Genomic DNA, 7,842 nt, shown 5'->3' with positions numbered 1-7,842 from the left:
CAGAGAGCATAGCAGCTCAGCTACACTTAGGCTATGTTCACACAGCATAAGTTCCGTGGGAATCACAGCCATTGTAACAACCCACGGAACTTACATAGTGCTGCCTTCTGAGGGAATCTCAGCTGGAGTCTATACACAGGGTATACACTCCAGCCGGGATCCCTGGCGCCGTAGTAAACTGACGTGTCAGTTTTCTGCGGCGCTAAAGATCATCCCGCCGCTACTGCAGTACTGGCCCGGATGATCTTTTCAGAGATTGGGCGTTCCAGAACGGCTGGTCTCATACGAGGTCTGAACATAGCCTTATTCTGTGTTACACTACTGATAGCCAACTAGTGAACATGCATCAGTGAAGAGTCTTAGGACTAGTAAATGCACAGATAGGCTTCAAGAGTACATAGCTTGTTTGACAACCGTTATATCCTGCAGGTATTGGCTATCACCAGGATTGTTACCTCCTCCGCAATTTGTAACAAAATGGAGAATATATCATCGTCCTGGTGAGAGATCAGAGCACACGTTGTATTTAGAAAAGCAAAGGCTTTATGCATAAGACATGTAGTATCTAAGTATCACTTACCCCCACGTAACTACAGCATCACTAAAGTGGGGCTCACCATGCAGGATGAATAGCATTGTATTCAAGAAGATGTTTCCACGTGCAACAATACCAATTATGTAAAAATTTCTTAGGGCGCATTCACACGTTCCGTGAATCACGGAAACTACGGACTGTGAAGTTGCGGACCAGAATCACAGACCGACAGTGAGAGCTGTACTGATACTGATGTATTAAAGAACCAAAGTCATAGACAATTCAGATAAAAAAAGGATTTTGTGATTATTTTTTTGTAGATGTCAAACTATTTTGATTTCTAAAGTATCTTGTGATTGGTGAAAATTATTCTCCTTCATGTACGTATTAAATTAATATAACATTCTTAAGATCCCACTGTTGTGAATACAGAGTTTTCTATTGGCTGGGATGGCACTTTTAAAGGGATTATCCAGCGCTACAGAAACATGGCCACTTTCTTCCAGATACAGCGCCACTCTTGTCAGCAGTTCAGGCGTGGTTTGCAATTAAAGGGGTTATCCAGCGCTACAAAAACATGGCCCGTTTTGCCCCACTCTTGCCTACAGTTTAGGTGTGCATTTTGCAATTAAGCTCCATTTACTGTACTTCAATGGAACTGAGTTTCAAATCCCACCCAATCTGGAGACAAAAGTGTTGCAAAAGCGGCTGTGTTTTTGTAGCACTGGATAACCCCTTTAAGCTCCATTCACTTCAATGAAACTGACTTACATAAGCTGTACCCAAGCTGGAGACAAGAGTGGTGCTGTCTCTGAAAGAAACTGGCCATGTTTTTGTAGCACTGGATAATCCCTTTAAATGATTGCTCAGGAAGTGTCAAAAGCAGTAGGTAATTCCTATAGAAAACCACTCCTGCTCTGAACAGTTCCTGTCACGGACAGAGGTGGCAGCAGAGAGCACTGTGTCAGTGTTAGGACTTGGGCCGTGCGTTCGGCTTGGCATCGATAGCAACCGGAATGCTTATGTTTTTGCTATACTCTGCTCTGCTGCTCCTGGATGTAGCAGTATTCAGTGTTGCACTCCACCTGCTGATCAGCACTAGGTGTTTGTGATCACAGTGATTTGACTGACAGCTGACTTGCCCAGTTAGCTGTCAGTATCTGGGTTGGGCTGGGACTTCTAGTCCTATAAGTCTTTCACTTTGTCTCAAGTTCTCTGCCTGTGATAGCGCCTAGTTCCTACTGCCTTGACCTAGCTTTCCCTGACTGTGTGTACTCTGTGAATTCTGACCTTTGGCTTTTGTGACCTCGACCCCACTTCTGGATTCTGATTTTGTACTTTAGCTTCCCGTACGTTGCTGACTTTGACCGCGGACCATTCTATTATTGTGTGAGTTTTTGTCTTGTTTTATGTTTGCACCTGCTACAGTATAGGGAACGCCGCCCAGTTGTCCACAGCTGTTTAGGGCTGTTGTGGTAAGTAGGGTCAGCTGGGGCGGGTGTCCGTTCTAGGGATGCACTTGTTTTCCCAGACCCCTACCTGACAGTCAGACTGGAAAGACAACACCACATCCTGCAGGACATACAGCAGCTGATAAGTACTGGAAGGGTTCAAATTTTTAAGTACAAGTGAACTTACAGTAAAATGACTCTCACTGTCATCTGTTGATTTAAAGACATTTCTTTTTCTCCGGTGTACCCCTATAATTGCTACATATGTGTTTGTACTCACGTACCCTTTCCATGACAAATATACATCTCCATTGTGTTCTCATTTCAGCTATTTATCTAATGTATTACGTACATCTTCTCTGCATTCAGCTTGAGAGGTGAGGTTCGTATTGGTTCCATTCATCCTTTTCTCTAGGAGTGTAAGTTCCATTACAAAAACAGAAGGGATAATACAGCACAAATACAGAAACACCATTGGAGAAAACCTGCAAAACATAGCGAACAAGCCAGTATATTAATACGTCTCAAGCTATTTTGTTTTCAACATCAGTATTTGCCTTCACAGCTACAGCTAAATGCTGTGGCTGCAGTGATGTCATCAATAAGGTCAACACCTTACCGCTGGAAATTATTGGCTTAGGAATGGTGGGTGATTTGAAAGGCGAACACAAGCTAAGACTGGCCCATTGGGAGCTGGTGAAACACTCTGCTTATGTTAAGTAGAACGTGAAAATAAAAAATCAAGTGCAGGCAGGGGGGGGGGGTGCAGGAACATAAAAAAAATCTATACTTACCCATCTCTGTGACCCCACAGTGCTGCATCACCAGCTTGCTGACCGTCACCGCACTACAGTTACTCCAGGGGGCCAGTTTTGTCACACTCACAATCCAGTGGGAAGTGTCCACTCAGTTAGTGAGTGATTGCAGCTGTGTCCTGGCCCAGTGACTGGGACAGTGAGTGGGCATTTCTAAGTCAGGTGTACACGTTGCAGCACTGCAGGGACATGGGGATGGGTAAGTATAGATTTTTTATTATGTTCCCGCACCCGCAAGTAATTTTATGCAATCATTTGTCATTTGTCGTTCTTATTTTACTCCTGAGTCTACACCATGAATTGCTGGTGCCAGCTGTACTATACAGCTAACATCAAGCTATAACAGCCAGGGCTGGAGATATCTATGATTCTATTTCCTCATGGGCTGCAGTAAGTGTTGACCATGGCACCTTAGGAGTCCAACTAATAGATTACATGGGAGATGACTGGCTGGGGATGGATTTAAGAGTACATTCACTGTCCCTTAAAGAGGCCAGTACCATATGCGCTAAACTTTAGGGCAGATCTAGAGGCAGAGGAAAGAAAACACAGCTAAGAGCCAAGTTCCCACTGAGTAAAGGTGGCAAAATTCAGTAAAGGCAGGCTCCACTTTAAATTCTGGGCACTTAAAGGGATTATCCAGCGAAAATATTTTTCTTTCAAATCAACTGGTGTCAGAAAGTTATATAGATTTGTAATTTACTTCTATTTAAAAATCTCCAGTCTTCCAGTACTTATCAGCTGCTGTATGTCCTGCAGGAAATGTTATTTTCTTTTTAGTCTGACACAGTGCTCTCTGCTGCCACCTCTGTCCGAGACAGGAACTGTCCAGAGCAGCAGAAAATTCCCATAGAAAACCAATCCTGCTCTGGACAGTTCCTGTCTCAGACAGAGGTGGCAGCAGAGAACACTGTGTCAGAATGAAAAGAAAACAACATTTCCTGCAGGACATACATCAGCTGATAAGTACTGGAAAGGTGGAGATTTTTAAATAGAAGTAAATTACATATCTATATAACTTTCTGAAACCAGTTTATTTTAAAGAAAAAGATTTTCGCTGGATAACCCCTTTAAAATTTAGCTAGCGTGGATGCCCAATGGAAGAAGCAGTGTGTTGGCAGAAGAGGCCCACCAGCATTACAACATCATGTTTCTTCAACTCCTGATCACACGAAGTTTGCAGCAGATAGTGACATTGCATTCATTTATGTGACCTCTAACACGACATTCAGTATCAAAACTTAATAGATATATAGAAAGTAAAATAGAAAATTAGAAAAAAAATTACCAAATTATTTAAAAAATATGTTGACCATCAAGACTTGATTTAAACAATAGCTTAAATCATTTTCAGATGACGCGTTCTCTTTAAGTATTCTATTTGATATTACCATTTCCATTCTCCGTGTTCTGTCATGTGTAGTGTCATGGACATCTCAAAAAACAAAAGAACAATTAGAATGAGAAGAAACAAGTAGGAGGAATCCTTCTTCACAGCCGCTGCTAGAAAGATCATACAGGAGCCATGAATGGCAAAAAATAAGCGACTGAACGTAGCCAGGACCGTCTTCCAACACTTGCCCAACATTCTTCTGATTTACTTGTAATCTAAAAGAAAGCAGAAAAGGATTAACAGGTATGCTCCTTAATATTTTATAAAGAATACTAATATACATAGAACTCTTGGGCGCAATCAATATAAGTGGCAAATAAAAACTTGGAGGGTTAAAGGGAAAATATCAGCAGGTTAGAACCTAAGAAACTATCGAACCTAAGAAGATATCCTGGTAAGGATGAAGATAAGTTTTCTACCTTGATCCTCATATTAGTAGTTTGTAGTTTATTTCATATGCTAATTCTGCATTTTGTTGCACTGGGGGCGGGGCTAATGCCCCCATGCCCGCCCCTCCTAACAGATATTAGCAGAGCACCGTCCCAATATCGTATCGGCCGCTACGGACGATAATCGTCCCGTGGAATAGAGTGCAACGATCAGCTGACATCGTTCATGTCGGCTGATCGTTGCAGTCGCTTGTTTTTCAACATGTTGAAAAATAAGCGACTGATATAGCAGCGATCTGCTGCTGCCGCTCCGTTGAATAGGAGCATCGGCAGCAGACACTGCTGTATCCTATGGGCTGCCCGGACGATCAGCGATCACCCGGGCAGCCCCCCCCCCCCGCAGCTCCTCCCCTCCCGCACTCACCCGCGCGCTGCAGCCGCGCTGAATAGCGGCGGCAGCGAGCGGGGAACGAGGAGCAAACGAGCGCTGAGAGGGCTCGTTTGCTCCTCTGTGAGGACCCGTGAAATAGGGGCTTAAGCCCTTCTCCATTCATTCACCCCATAATGGAGCCCATCAATCATCATGAGAGCCCACTTCATTGTAGATGACCTACTAAACATTTATCCTGTGGATATGCCATAAATGTCTATAACGGGAACGCTCCCTCAATCCAACAACACACAGGTATCAAACTGTGGGCACCAATAATTTATGTAAAGGTCCATGCCCCAACGTACATATGGGCAAACCTGAGGCTGTCCACGCTCTCACTGACATCTACATCAGCTTGGAGGGGTGTAGATTTTAGCTACAGTTTAGGCCTATCTTCAGGGGTAAATTGTGATAAATGAGCCGCACCCCTTACTCTCCCCCCCACCCCCTTGGCACTTGGTATAAACAATGCAAACTGCATTTTTGCACAAAACAGGGGTTTCAATAAAGATTTAGCAAGTGCTGGACCTGCACATTTAGCACTCATTGGTCCTAATAATACAGAGGCGGCTTTATTCATCCACCCTTGCTGCAAAAAACTTTAAGTGCCATTTCTACAGCGTTTAGAATTAACTATTAAAATTCAGCTCATTGCCCTGTTTGTTTGTTTTTTGCTATTGCTACATATTTTCTGTGCATGGTATGTGTATATATATATATATATATATATATATATATATATATATATATATATATATATATATAATTTATACAGTGAAACCTCCCGAGAAGACCACTCCCCTTAAAGACCGATTTTTTTTTTGTGACCAATTTCTTTAACCATTATTTCCTATGGACAATGCCTCTCTTTGAGAAGACCACCCCCATAAAAGACCATTTTTTTGTGCAAAATTGGGTGGTCGGCTCATAGAGGTTTCACTGTATATATATAACCAAAATGATTGCCAAAGAATGACCAAACTAATAAATGTGAACACAACTTAAACTAGCAATGAGAAGAGGGAGGCTTGAGTGTTTTATTCACCTAATATTAATCTTTCCTTACTCATCACTTACTGTCCATCACTTACATACTGACATAATATAATAATTATAACAAAGATGATGATATTATTATTATTATTATTATTATTATTATCAGTATTAGTATTATTATTATTATTACTATTATTAACAACAACAACAACCATAGTAATAATAATAAATGCAATAATAATAAAAAAATTATAATTGTAATAACAGCAATAATAGTAGTAGAGACAACAACAACAATAACAATAATAATAATAATAATAATAACAGCAGCAGCAATAATAGTAATAATAATAACTGCAATAATACAAAATATTAATTGTAATAACAGCAATAATAGTAGTAATAATAACAATAATAATAATAATAAAATATATTACAAAAAAATAATAAAACTGAATATGTTTTACTAAGTAGCAATAACTTATGAGAAAAAATACGAGGCAAAAAAATGGATGCTCCTGTATCGAAGAAGAACAGAGGGAATTGGGTGAGAAGTATGAATTATAGATGATTAATATTAGGGCTATGTTCACACATAGTATTTCCGTCAGTCTTTTGGTCGGTCCTTTTTCAACCAAAATCAGGAGTGGAACTGACATGGCGAAGATCCTGGTTTTGGTTGAAGAAAGACTGACAGAAATACCGTGTGTGAACAGTCTGGCAGTGATGGTACGGTAGTAAATTCTAATAATACTAACAGCCACAATATGACAATAAATGATATTAACTCTAACAGTGAAGGATGTATGAGCATATTGTGCAAGTCATTTTACCGTATTTCATTGGAAATCAGGAGTCAGGACAGAGCATCCCCTTTCCTCTCCTGCACTGTGCTTATGTATAATAGAATGATAATGTTAAATATGTTTTATCCAAGGAAGTTAAAGTAAATCTTACCTTCTTCTGAATAAATTTTATAGTGTGATCTGCAGGAGCTTCTTATAAGTTGTGACTCTTCCTCCGCTCACGTCAACTGTTGATATACCCAGGGGAATTATGAAACAAACAAATGAAGATGCATTTCCGGCCCTAAACACACCCTGCACCGTGATATTAAACCAAACCTATCATGAGATTAGCTCCCTGCAGGTTCATTCAGGGTAATATATTTCTTACCTATGCAATATATACAGCGTGCTACAATTTCTTGCTAAGTTTTCCCAACAGAATCTTCATGGTTAAGTGTTATGGAGCAGTAGATACCCCATGTGCTGAGTATGGTGCTTACATGCAGCAAGCCCTGCTTGAAAGTTGCTGTTTTGGTGTTACTCCTGGGACAGGACCTAAATATTCCAATATTCGTAATTTTAAGGGGAACTTAAATGAAGGCAGCATAAAGTAGTGACAGAAATGCTGAACAGATCTGTGTATTACTTACATCATTCTGTTCAGCCGTTCTCCTAATATGCAGGAGAATAGGATTCTTGCCGCACACCTCCCCCCACCCTCCTGCTGCTGATTGACAGTTGACTGTCTATACACAGCATGGATAGATAACTGCCAATCAGCAGCTGGTGGGTGGAGTTTTCTGCTTCTCATGAATATTGAGGACTACTGGGCTCATGCACATAATGGCGAGGACTACTTATTGTCCATGCTATTCAGGAGGAGATCTCTGGATCAGCTGCACAGAACAATGTAAGTGATACATCATTCTGTTCAGCTTCTCTGTCACTAGTTTATGGTACTCTTAGATAGGACAGGATAACCATACTGACAGTCTCTTTAAATGTTGATCAGTATCGTGTACTCTACTATGCTATTGTGTCC

The 7,842-nt window shown here is 40.9% G+C and overlaps 1 long non-coding RNA gene across 1 annotated transcript; it reads right to left on the bottom strand.

Annotated features, from left to right (window-relative positions):
- Positions 1–441: 441 nt before the first annotated feature.
- Positions 442–7,514, bottom strand: LOC138769968 (uncharacterized). Its single transcript, XR_011359360.1, has 6 exons — positions 7,451–7,514; positions 7,189–7,355; positions 6,970–7,045; positions 4,193–4,409; positions 2,339–2,471; positions 442–497 (listed from the first exon to the last, which is right to left on the bottom strand). It is a non-coding gene; the product is annotated as an uncharacterized lncRNA (long non-coding RNA).
- Between the last annotated feature and the right edge of the window lie 328 nt (positions 7,515–7,842).

The sequence above is a fragment of the Dendropsophus ebraccatus genome, chromosome 12, assembly GCF_027789765.1.
Source record: "Dendropsophus ebraccatus isolate aDenEbr1 chromosome 12, aDenEbr1.pat, whole genome shotgun sequence".
Classification (NCBI taxonomy): Eukaryota; Metazoa; Chordata; class Amphibia; order Anura; family Hylidae; genus Dendropsophus; species Dendropsophus ebraccatus.
This window is presented reverse-complemented; position numbering and strand designations above follow the sequence as displayed.